The 13,506-nt window shown below is 40.6% G+C and overlaps 1 protein-coding gene across 1 annotated transcript in view; it reads left to right on the top strand.

Annotated features, from left to right (window-relative positions):
- The first annotated feature begins 11,430 nt into the window (after positions 1 to 11,430).
- The window catches only part of LOC109871094 (radixin-like), a 36,102-nt gene continuing 34,026 nt past the window's right edge, over positions 11,431 to 13,506 (top strand). The window contains exon 1 of the mRNA XM_020461924.2: positions 11,431 to 11,629. The gene's annotated coding sequence lies outside the window, so the exon portion shown is untranslated. The remainder of the gene's footprint in view (positions 11,630 to 13,506) is intronic.

Genomic DNA, 13,506 nt, shown 5'->3' with positions numbered 1-13,506 from the left:
CACCAATGAATCTTTGTATTTAGACATACCAAATGATCAATGGAATCCCTTAAATTCTGACATACTTAAAAGGGTCTAAGGATTGGGTAGATTACTTTCTAAATGTAATCTGGTACTGTTACTAGATACCGGTCCAAAAGTTGAATCAATAACGCAACTTTAGAATTACCCAAACTCAGTAACGTAATCTGATTACTTTCAGACTCGCTCAGGTTTAACAAACTTAAACGCATGCCTTTTTCAATGCTGAATTGAATGTCAAAAGCTGTTAACAGAAAGATGTGTATGTATTTTTTTCCCTGCAAACATCCTTTCTGAATGTAAAAGTAGTCCAAGATAAGCATCTACTTTTTCAAAAGTATCTGTAATCTGATTACAATATTTTAGCTGGTAACATAAGGTGATTAGTTTGTTTCTTTTGTAATTAGATTACATATTGCATGTAGGCCTAATCAGTTACTCCCCAATCCTGTTCCTGTCTCCACTTCAGTAATAGGATCATAGATATTGGCTTTTTCCTCCACACTGGCCTCAGCCCCATGGTCTCATAATACTCATAACCAGCTACCACCCATATAATAGACTTACTGTAGGCCTACATCAATGAATCCCATCACAAAGCACTTACTTGACTTTACTTAATCATAGACTTGCTAAACTCACTCATGCAACCTTGATTTCAGTTTAAATAACAATTAATCCTCAGGTCAATTTATACAGTAAAACTGCTCATTAGCGTTATACTTTGGATAGAATTTGCCCATAGGCACAGATCTAGAATCAGTTTACCCTCATCTAATCCCACATTTAACTATCAGGTGGAAATAGCTAAACTGAGGTCAGTGTCTAGGGGTAGCTTTCTACCTACTGAGGTAAATCAGAAGACTGAGTGAGTGGATGGGGGAGGAGAGGACGGATTAATCAAAGATCAGGGACAGATTAGAGAGGGATTGTAATCCCCTTTGCCACACCCCATGTCCCAATACTATAAAAAGACTAGACAATTACCAGGGACTGCAGCTGAGATGTCTAAAAATTACAGATACACCTCATGTCTTTGTCATTATACTTAGACTAGAGTATACAATATTATAGTCCGATGTCTTATACATGCAACAATGCATAGCTTTCATCATCATAGAAGTATAATGCAGAGATTTCATTATAGATGTAGGCTACTGTATATTGACACACTGAGCTACAATCCAATAGTGAGGCCACTGCACTAAGAACATTCAGTGGATTGTTGTGGTGTCCACAAGATTTGAATGGAATCAGATTCTCCCAGACATAATAACCTCACTGAGTCAATAAGAAGAGTCTGGCTCATGGCTGTAGGGATAGATGTTAATCTAAACTCAGAACAGTTTTACAATTAGTGAAAAAAGGCTCATAAGTAAGGATTTCACTGTAAAGTATACACCTGTGTTATATACGGAGCATGTGACAAATACAATTTGATTTGATTAATAAGAAGAGCGCAAACAAAAAATAACAAAAAAAGCTGAAAAGCAAGAGAGATCATGAGCCAGTGAGAGAGAGGGAGAGGCAGAGTGAGCAAGAACTCAATTTTTTCTCATCTCTTTGACAAATTACCAACCACAATAGACAGCTGCAGTAGCTCTCCCCTGCAGTGCCTACCTGCAGTGTAGGATGACATTGCCATGAATTCCCAATAGATGACGATAGTGCAGTTGATATTGGGAGTTAGTGATGTCAATGTAGCCTAGTGATGCCAAGCTACAAACTGAGATAATGAATGAGTCAGAAACAGACCGAGTCACATAATACAGCTGTGGTAATGGAGTGTAAAGTAACCACATCAGTAGTTAGGTAAGAGTCATCGATACAGAATAGAATGGGGACAGTTCCGATGTGGTGGGAGTGTGAGGGACCGTCAGTAAACAGAGACCAACTAACAATGAGAATGTGTAGACTATATGTGAAAAAAGGTCCAGTTGCCAGGATAACAAATACAAATTCAATCTACACACAGTTGCCCTAGAGTACACAAAGAAGTAAACCTACCTTGGCCTAAACCTCAACACCACAGGTAACTTCCACAAGGCTGTGAACGATCTAAGAGACAAGGCAAGAAGGGCTTTCTTTGCCATCAAAAGGAACATACTGTGAAACTCGACATCCCAATTATGATCTGGCTAAAATATAACTTATTGCTCTCTATGGTTGTGAGGTCTGGAGTCCATTCAACAACCAAGAATTCACAAAATTGGACAAACACCCAATAGAGACTTTGCATGCAGAATTCTGCAAAAATATCCTTCATGTACAACTCAAAATCCCAAACAATGCATGTACAGCAGAATTAGGACTATACCCGCTAATGATCCAAATCCAGAAGAGCTGTTAAATTCTACAACTACCCAAAAGGAAGCAATGCCCACACAAAGCCCTCAACTACAGAGAAATTAACCTAAAGAGTCTCCTAAGCCAGCTGGTTCTGGGGCTCTGTTCACAAACAGACCCCACAGAGCCCCATGACAGCAACACAATTAGACCCAACCCAATTATGAAAAAACAAAAATATTGCTTTTTGACACACAAAAAAACAAGCAACCATAGGCAGACCTGGCTCTGCCCACAAAATCAGGTGGAAACTGAGCTGCCCTTATCTCCTGCCAAAGGTATGACCATATTAGAGACACATACAGTGAATTCTGAAAGTATTCAGACCCCTTGACCTTTTCTACATTTTGTTATGTTACAACCTTACTCTAAAATTGATCAAATTATTTTTTTCCGGCTCAATCTACACACAATACCCCATAATGACAAAGCAAAAACATTTTTATTACATTTTAAAAATATTTAATACAATTAAATATCAGATTTACATAGTCGTGGCCAAACGTTGAGAATTACACAAATATACATTTTCACAAAGTCTGCTGCCTCAGTTTGTATGATGGCAATTTACATATACTCCAGAATGTTATGAAGAGGGATCAGATTAATTGTAATTAATTGCAAATTCCCTCTTTGCCATGCAAATGAACTGAATCCCCCCAAAAAACATTTCCACTGCATTTCAGCCCTGCCACAAAAGGACCAGCTGACATGTCAGTGATTCTCTCGTTGACACAGGTGTGAGTGTTGATGAGGACAAGGCTGGAGATCACTCTGTCATGCTGATTGAGTTCGAATAACAAACTGGAAGCTTCAAAAGGAGGGCGGTGCTTGGAATCATTGTTCTTCCTCTGTCAACCATGGTTACCTGCAAGGAAACATGTGCCGTCATCATTGCTTTGCACAAAAAGGGCTTCACAGGCAAGGATATTGCTGCCAGTAAGATTGCACCTAAATCAACCATTTATCGGATCATCAAGAACTTCAAGGAGAGAGGTTAAATTGTTGTGAAGAAGGCTTCAGGGCACTCAAGAAAGCCCAGCAGGCGTCAGGACCGTCTCCTAAAGTTGATTCAGCTGCGGGATCGGGGCACCACCAGTACAGAGCTTGCTCAGGAATGGCAGCAGGCAGGTGTGAGTGCATCTGCATGCACAGTGAGGCGAAGACCTTTGGAGATGGCCTGGTGTCAAGAAAGGCAGCAAAGAAGCCACTTATCTCCAGGAAAAACATCAGGGACAGCCTGATATTCTGCAAAAGGTGCAGGGATTGGACTGCTGAGGACTGTGGTAAAGTAATTTTCTCTGATGGATCCCCTTTCCGATTGTTTGGGGCATCCGGGAAAAAGCTTGTCCGGAGAAGACAAGGTGAGCGCTACCATCAGTCTTGTGTCATAAACAGTAAAGCATCCTGAGACCATTCATGTGTGGGGTTGCTTCTCAGCCAAGGGAGTGGGCTCACTCACAATTTTGCCTAAGAACACAGTTATGAATAAAGGATGGTACCAACACATCCTCCGAGAGCAACTTCTCCCAACCATCCAGGAACAGTTTGGTGACGAACAATGCCTTTTCCAGCAGGATGGAGAACCTTGCTACAAGGCAAAAGTGATAACTAAGTGTCTCGGGTAACAAAACATCAATATTTTGGGTCCATGGCCAGGAAATTCCCCAGACCTTAATCCCATTGAGAACTTGTGGTCAATCCTCAAGAGGCAGTTGGACGAACAAAACCCCACAAATTCTGACAAACTCCAAGCATTGATCATGCAAGAATGGGCTGCCATCAGACAGGGTGGACTGCAGAGGTCTTGAAAAAGAAGGGTCAACACTGCAAATATTGACTCTTTGCATCAACTTCATGTAATTGTCAATAAAAGCCTTTGACACGTATGAAATGCTTGTAATTATACTTCAGTGTTCCATAGTAACATCTGACAAAAATATCTAAATACACTGAAGCAGCGAACTTTGTGAAAAATCTATATTTATGTCATTCTCAAAACTTTTGGCCACGACTGTACAGTACCAATCAGAACTTTGGACACACCTACTCATTCAAAGGTTTTTCTTAATTTGTATTATTTTCGACATTGTAGAATATTAGTGAATACATCACAACTATGAAATAACACATATGGAATCTTGTAGTTACCAAAAAAAGTGTTAAACAAATCAAAACATAGTTTATATTTGAGATTCTTCAAAGTAGTCACCCTTTGTCTTGATGACAACTTTGAGCACTCTTGGAAATCTCTCAACCAGATGAATCTGGAGTGCTTTTCCAACAGTCTTGAAGGAGCTCACAAATATGCTGAGCACTTGTTGGCTGCTTTTCCTTCACTCTGCGGTCCAACTCATCCCAAATCATCTCAATTGGGTTGAGGCCAGGTCATCTGATGAAGCATTCCATCACTCTCCTTCATGGTCAAATAGCCCTTACACAGCCTGTAGTTGTGTCCTGTTGAAAAATAAATGATAGTCCCCCTAAGCACAAACCAGATGGGATGGAGTATCCTGCAGCATGCTGTGGTAGGCATGCTGGTTAAATTAATCACAGACAGTGTCACCATCAAAGCACCCCCACACCATCACACCTCCTCCTCCATGCTTCACGGTGGGAACCACACATGTGGAGTTTATCCGTTTACCTACTCTGCATCTCACAAAGACAAGCGGTTGGAACAAAAAATCTCAAATTTGGAATTTCCACTGTTCTAATGTCCATTGCTCGTGTTTCTTGGCCCAAGCAAGTCCCTTCTTATTGGTGTCCTTTAGCAGTGGTTTCTTTGCAGCAATTCAACCATGAAGACCTGATTCACACAGTCTCCTCTGAACAGTTGATGATGAGATGTGTCTGTTGCTTGAACTCTGTGAAGCATTTATTTGGGCTGCAATTTCTGAGGCTGGTAACTCTAATGAACGTATCCTCTGCAGCAGAGGTAACTCTGGGTCCTCCTTTCCTCTGGCGTCCTCATGAGAGCCAGTCTCATCATAGCGCTTGATGGTTCTTGCCACTGCACTTGAAAAAAATGTAAAAGTTCTGGAAATGTTCCGTATTGACTGAACTTCATGTCTAAATAATGAACTGTCATTTCGCTAATATGAGCAGTTCTTGCCATAATATGGACTTGGTCTTTTACCAAATAGGGCTATCTTCTGTATACCACCTCTACCTTGTCACAACATAAATGATTGGCCCAAACGCATTAAGAAGGAAAGAAATTCAACAAATGAACGTTTAACAAGGCACACCTGTTCATTGAAATGCATTCTAGGTGACTGCATCATGAAGCTGGTTGAGAGATTGCCAAGTGTGTGCAAAGCTGTCGTCAAGGCAAAGGGTGGCTATTTGAAGAATCTCAAATATAAAATATACACTACCGTTCAAAAGTTTGGGGTCACTTAGAAATGTCCTTGTTTTTGAAAGAAAAGCACTTTTTTTTTGTCCATTAAAATAACATCACATTGATCAGAAATGCAGTGTATACATTGTTAATGTTGTAAATGACTATTGTAGCAGGAAACATCAGATGTTTTATGGAATGTCTACACAGACGTACAGAGGCCCATTTATCATCAACCATCACTTCTGTGTTCCAATGGCACGCTGTGTTAGCTAATCCAAGCTATCATTTTAAAAGGATAATTGATCATTCAAAAAACATTTTGTAATTATGTTAGCACAGCTGAAAACTGTTGTGCTAATTAAAGAAGCAATACAACTGGCCTTCTTTAGACTAGTTGAGTATCTGGAGCATCAGCATTTGTGGGTTCAATTACAGGCTCAAAATGGCTAGAAACAAAGAACTTTCTCTGAAACTCGTCAGTCTATTTTTGTTCTGAGAAATGAAGGCTGTTCCATGCGAGAAATTACTAAGAAACTGAAGATCTCGTATGACGCTGTGTACCACTCCCTTTACAGAACAGCGCAAACTGTCTCTAACCAGAATAGAAAGAGGAGTGGGAAGCCCCGGTGCACAACTGAGCAAGAGGGCAAGTACATTAGAGTGTCTAGTTTGTGAGACAGATGCCTCACAAGTCCTCAACTTGCAGCTTCATTAAATAGTACCCATGATTCCATGTGTTTTTTCATAATTTTGATGTCTTCACTATTATTATACAATGTAGAAAATAATAAAAATAAAGAAAAACCCTTGAATGAGTAGGTGTGTCCAAACTTTTGACTGGTACTTTAAGTATTCAGACCCTTTACTCAGTACTTTGTTGAAACACCTTTTGCAGCGTTTACAGCCTTGAGTCCTCTTGTTTAGTTTTAGTTTAGTTTATTAATTCAACCATTTAAAATCATTGAGGATAACACACATAAAAGTCTGGGACTTATTTCCATTGCGGTCCTCTTGAGACAAGATGGCTAGACAAGATAGAACACAGTATGGCAGTGAAATAATAAAACAAAAACCGAGAAGAAGAACATCTATCTCATCATTCCAGTTACATCATAGGGGTTATTCATATGGGCACAGAAGACACCAAACATATTTTTACTTTATTTTTTAAAGCTGTCCAAAGAGGACGTTGTATTTATAGGCAGAGGCAACTCATTCCATTCTGAGGCTCCAGTATACAAAAAAGTACCTTTTCCCAGCATTACTCCTGAACCTGTATAAGCACACATCAGCAACACCTGATCTGGTGCTGTGATTGTGTGTGCATCCCTAACACGAGGAAAGTAAACACTTAAATAGCTGGGCGCAGGACCATAAATACTCCTGTAAACCAAACCTAGTCAATCCGGGACACCCTAGCCTCAACAGGCAGCCAGTTTAGTTCCTGAAAGCAGCTCCTGCCTATATGAGTATGTGGACTCACCTTCAATACTACCCTGATCAACTTATTCTGGGCTATCTGGAGCTTCCTATAACGGCGTTCTTCGTTTGTTGAAAGGGAGTCGGACCGAAATGCAGCGTAGTGGTTACTCATGACTTTAATGAAAAAAGTGACACATGAAATAACTAATAAATACAAAACAACAAACGGAGCGTGAAACCTAATTACAGCCTATCTGGTGAAACTACACAGAGACAGGAACAATCACCCACGAAATACAAAGTGAAACTCAGGCTACCTAAATACGGTTCCCCATCAGAGAAAACAAGAATCACCTGACTCTGATCGAGAACCGCCTCAGGCAGCCAAGCCTACACTCGACACACCCCTAATCAACCACAATCCCAATGCCTACAAAAAAAAAACAATACGACAACACAATAACCCATGTCACACCCTGGCCTGAACCAATAAAGAAAACACAAAATACTAAGACCAAGGCGTGACACTTCCCCTTCATACATTTAGATAAGCCCCCAAACCAGGAAGTACTAGCAGAGTCAAAATGGCATTGAATGAGGGCAGTAGCTAGCACTTTCATGGAATCCTTCAAGCAGCTTGGACTTTCTAGCCAAAAACGTAGTCCTGGCATTAACCTTCCCTAGCACCTTATTGGCCATGCTCACACCTCCCAAGCTTCCATCAAGGATACATCCCAAGTAGCTAACAGAGGTTTTATTAGTCAGCACCTCACCCCCTAACTCCACTCTGATTTCAGACAACCTACACAATTTAGGTCTGGATCCCAAAATAATTGCTTCAGTTTTCCCTAAGTGCAGAGAAAGCGTAATATCTCCAAGCCATTTGCTAATGTTAGTAAACTCTGTGCTAAGTATGCTATCCATCATAGTTTAACTTTTGTGAGACACCAGAAGTGTAGAGTCATCCGCATAAAGAAAAAGACGGCAAGAACAAGCATCTTTCATATCCTTAATATACAATAAAAACAGCAGAGGCCCAAGCACACTCCCCTGCGGAACGCCACAACTCATTGGTTTTGCCTGAGATAGTGAACCATTAACCTCTACTACTTGCTCCCTTCCTGATAAATAGGACTTTACCCAGCCTAGAGGGACACTGCTTAACCCCAGTGCCTCCAGTTTGGAGATTAGGAGACAGTGGTTAACTATATCAAAGGCCTTCTGTAGGTCAAGCAGTACCATTCCACACAGATTTCCCTCATCAATCTCTTTCCTGATGAAGTCAGTCAAGTAAAGTAGACATGAATCAGTGGAGTATGTTTTTCTAAAACCCGACTGAAAATTATACATTAGACCCTGTTTGTTAACATATTCATACATTTTCTCATGTACAATTCTCTCCAGGATCTTTGATGTTACACAGAGGAGAGATAAAGGCCTATAAGTCCCAGGGTCAGACTTTGTCCCCTTCTTATACAGAGGTATAACTTTAGCTTGTTTCATGTCCCTGGGAAAGGTGCCTTGTTCAAGAGAGAGATTAACAATATGCTTAATACAAGGGCCAATTTGCTCAGCAGAATCTATTAGAAACATTGCAGGAATATTATCCAGGCCTCTGGCTTTGGAGCACTTTAGCTCTGCCAGCATACTGACTATTTTGGCTGTTGCTATCTTTGCCTGAACCCCTAACTCTACATAATAATTCTTGACTTGGTTGCTTCCATACAAACCAGAACTGGTGGGCAGCTTGCTAACCAGCTTGCTGGCAACAGAAGTAAAAAAAAGAGTTGAATTCATTGGAAACCTTTGCTTTTCCATATACCATCTCCCCTTTGATGTTCCGTCCAACACTGTTTAGTTTGTTTTTGGTAGTGCTACAACAGCCTAGTTACTTAAATGATTTCCAAAACTTTTTAGGGTCATTTTTGTTTTCAATTATTTTCTCAGCAAAGTAACCCCTCTTAGCTTCATCCATCCTGCTCTGTGCTTAATTTATGTAACGTTTATATAGGACTGAGGGAAAGATGAACGGAGAATGAGTATGACGCTACAAGCTTGGCACACCTGTTTTTGTCTATTTTCAGGTGTCTCCAGAAATGTACGATCAGGTTCAAGTCCAGGCTCTGGCTGGGTTACCCAATGACATTCAGAGACTTGTCCCAAAGCCTGCGTTGTCTTGACTGTGTGCTTAGGGTCGTTGTCCTGTTGGAAGGTGAACCGTCCACCCAGTCTGAGGTCCTGAGCGGTCTGGAGCAGGTTTTCATCAAGGATCTCTCTATACTTTTCTCCGTTCATCTGTCCCTCAATCCTGACCAGTCTCCCAGTTCCTGATGCTGAAAAACATCCCCGCAGCATGATGCTGCCATCACAATGCTTCACCATAGGGATGGTATTGGCCAGGTGATGAGCAGTGCCTGGTTTCCTCCAGACGCGATGCTTGGCATTCAGGCCAAAGAGTTAAATCTTGGTTTCATCAGACCAGAAAATCTTGTTTCTTGTCCTTCTGGAAGGTTCGCCCATCACCACAGAGTAACTCTGGAGCTCTGTCAGAGTGACCATCGGATTCTTGGTCACCTCCCTGACCAAGGACCTTCTCCCTCAATTGCTCGGTTTGGCCGGGCAGCCAGCTCTAGGAAGAGTCTTGGTGGTTCCAAACTTCTTCCATTTCAGAATGATGGAGGCCACTGTGTTCCTGGGGACCTTCAATGCTGCAGACATTCTTTGGTACCCTTCCCCATATCTGTGGCTCGACAAAATCCTGTCTCGGAGCTCTACGCATAATTGCGTCAACCTTATGACTTGGTTTTTGCTCTGACATGCACTGTCAACTGTGGGACCTTATATAGACAGTTTTGTGCCTTTCCAAATCATGTCAATTTCCAAATCATGTCCATTCAATTGAATTTACCACAGGTGGACTCCAATCAAGTTGTAGAAACATCTAAAGGATAATCAATGGAAACAGGATGCATCTGAGCTCAATTTCATGTCTCATAGCAAAGGACATTTGAAAACCCTTTATATCCTGGATTCACATGGAATTGTTGTTCAATTTAAATGTTTGAATATGAAATTATTCGTGATGGGATGAAATTAAGGTATTTCTTTCATACATTTGAAAACATTTTTTTTAAAAATCGGTTTTCACATTGTTATTATGGGGTATTGTGTATAGATTGATAAAGGAAAAACATATGTTTTCTATTTTAGAATAAGGCTGTAACAGGACAAAAAAAACTGTGGAAAAACTGAAGGGGTCTGAATTCTTTCCGAATGCCCTGTATTTCCCACAGACCCACAAAGGATTTGAAAACAAATGAAACATTGATAAACTCCTACAGTATATCTGTTAGGCGAAATGCCGCAATGTGCAATCACAGCAGCAAGATTTGTGACCCATTGCCATGGAAACAGGACAACCAGTGGACATTGTAAATAAAACAAATATTTATTAGTACTACAACTATTTGCACATTGTTAAAAACACTGTACATAGATGCTAATATAACCTTTGAAACTTCTTCATCCTTTTGAAACGTTTGAATGCAATGTTTACTGTACATTTCTTTTAAAGTTTTTTGTTGATGTTTTTTGTTTGTCTTCACTTTGTTTATTGTTTATTTCACTTGCTTTGGCAATGTAAACATGTTTTCCATGCCAACAAAGCCCCTTTGAATTGAATTGAGACTGTGTGATTGGGAGAAGAGTGTGTGTAAACCAGGACATGTTTGAAATATGCGCATTAAATGTAGGCTTATTGTATTCTCAGAAGGGTATGAGAACAGGTGTCTTGGCCTAGATACATAGAGAAGTCCGGTTGCAGTCATATTTGCTCATTATTAGTATGTGCTTTATGTTGAAGCATGTTCATAATCTGTGAGTCACATTTCCTGTTGACACCCTCCTTGGTAATACAGTAATGTATTCATGAAAAACAACAATACTTCAGTGTCTAAATTGATCTAAACTTATGTTTCTCACAAGAAGATTTTGGCAGTCACTCATTTGTTATCCCCGGAAAACCCTAAATTAAAAGATACATTTACGACATTTTGCCCCTTGAAAAATGTGATTCATAGAAACACTGCGTTGAAACTGATCTCAACTTATATAAAAGCATTAGTTGTTCAGAAACATTTTAAATGTCTCTTGTCCATCTTTCTATGGGCTACCTTCAGGTTATTGTAGGTTAAGGCAGGACATTTTGAAGTTGACTCTTATTACATTTACGTTGTGCTTGTGTATGTTCCTCTCTCAACCCAGTTTTAAGTGAGCGTGTTCCATCAATGAACCACGCCTCGCTCCGCACCGTAAAAGTCCGACGGCCATATTGACTGACTCCATCTCCTTCTCCGCGGTGAAACTGGCTCAGTCGCGTCATACATAGCGAGGTGTCTAACGGGAAACAACCCGGTCTATTTTGGTCGCGTGGGATTTAAAGTAGACTACCCGGTGGACAGTTTACCGTTTTCAGAACGCAGTTCATCAACTGAGGTGAGTTTTTAACTGGTGCATTTATTCGCTGGTGGCTCCTAAACAGCTCAGAATAAAATGAATTTGCTCTGTGTCGACCATTGCTGTCGTAATGTAGACTTGTTACCAAGATAAACCCGCTCCAGTATAATGTGCTCTCTCTATAGGCCTATTGGTATTAATCTCGTCTTTTTGTAACTGTGAAAACATTTGGTATAATGTTCAATGTTTCATTCAAGGACATTACTGATCATACGGGCCATCGACCATAGAAAAACTTAAATGTTAAACATTACAAAAGTTCTCTAAGTTACCAGTTAAATGTCACTACAGTTGTCTGTGACCGAACATCAAACTAATTGGTCATTTCCATTCACCTTAACGTTACATTTAATTCACTTTAGGCTACAGATAAGGCTTTCAATGTTCAGTGTTAATTTAGGATGTTTTCAATATATGAGATGAATGAAAGTAGGCTATTACCTGGTTTGTTTTCATGACAACTGTGACATGCCCTCCTTTGATGCATAACAAACGCAACGGTTTGCAACTTTGTTGCAGGTGCCGATTACACGTGTGCAGTATTTGTAACCGTTTCTTGTTACATTGTAGCCTATTTTGCACTCTCGCGCCCAGTTCCCCAAGCTGGCCAGTGGAGTGTTTATCTATGGTTTTAGAAATGTTTTGTGGTAGTAGCTTAATTCAAATTCCACTTGTCTCTGCTCAGCGACAAATACTTCAGATTCTACAAAGGACAATATGGGTTAATGTTTTTTGGGGGGCAAACATGACCTTGAATATCACCACTCGAAGTGCGCGACCTGGCAGCATATAACGGTGCTTGTAAAACCATCTGGCAGAAACAGATGCTATGATGACGCTTTTAATTAGGCCTGTCACAGTGGGACACCATATTTTATTGGCCATTGTCCCTGTCACTCAAACCCTCCTGTTGCTCAGTTCATCCCTCCTGTGGGGCTGCGTTACAACCATAGAAATAGATAGAGGACTCATCTTTATCTGTGCCGTTATAGAATGTGTCAGCATGGGCAGCACCATTGAGGCTACAACACATAGCAATTCCCACCAAGTTGACTACTTTTACTACTTTAAAATAGTGGAAGCATGTTGGAAGCTATCATGCGCATGCTAAAATGGCCTTTTGGCCACTAGAGGCCTCAATCATTCTCTATGGTTACAACTCATTTAAGAAAGAACTTACCAACATTATCCTTTTTACTGCAGGTTTCATGTTTCTTTCAGTACTATAGTGTGTTGAATAATCCTGTGCCTGCGGAAGTCTTGGACATGGACACTGTCCTCCAGTTGTATTTAATGTGTTCAATTTACGTCAAACAATTTTTCCTCCAAATGTGTGCCGCCTCACACCATTGTACAGTAAACCTATAGAGGTAGCAAAGATAAGGTCCTGCTCTGTAACAGTCTGTACAGGGTGTTCTGAACAAGCATGACTGACATCTCTGGCAGGGTCACAGACTGATGCTATCTGGTTACCTTGGCGATGCATTTGGTTTCCCAGCGGCCTCAGGGAAATCCCATCCCTGTCATTCCAACGTGATAACCCTGAAACAAAGGACTGTATTAATCAGGAAATGAACCAGGCAATACAGGATATTACAATAAAACACTTTGTTATGGTTAAATAGGAACGGGATGGTTCACCAGACTGCTCTCCTATGGCTGTATCAGTAGGGGGTTGAATTAGGCCTTACACGTTGTCACTCATGTGAGCCTTTCCTACAACTTTCCAGAAGTTGAAATGCCTCATAAGGAGAGCCTAGTACAGTTGTTATCACAGCTGTTGTAATGGTGCTACATGTCATTTGTCTGTATACCCTCTGTAGTGTCATTCACACCACAGCTGGAGATGTTACCAT

Source organism: Oncorhynchus kisutch, linkage group LG26 (assembly GCF_002021735.2).
Source record: "Oncorhynchus kisutch isolate 150728-3 linkage group LG26, Okis_V2, whole genome shotgun sequence".
NCBI lineage: Eukaryota > Metazoa > Chordata > Actinopteri > Salmoniformes > Salmonidae > Oncorhynchus > Oncorhynchus kisutch.
Note: the sequence above shows the minus strand (reverse complement) of the source record. Positions and strands in the feature narration are given on the sequence as shown.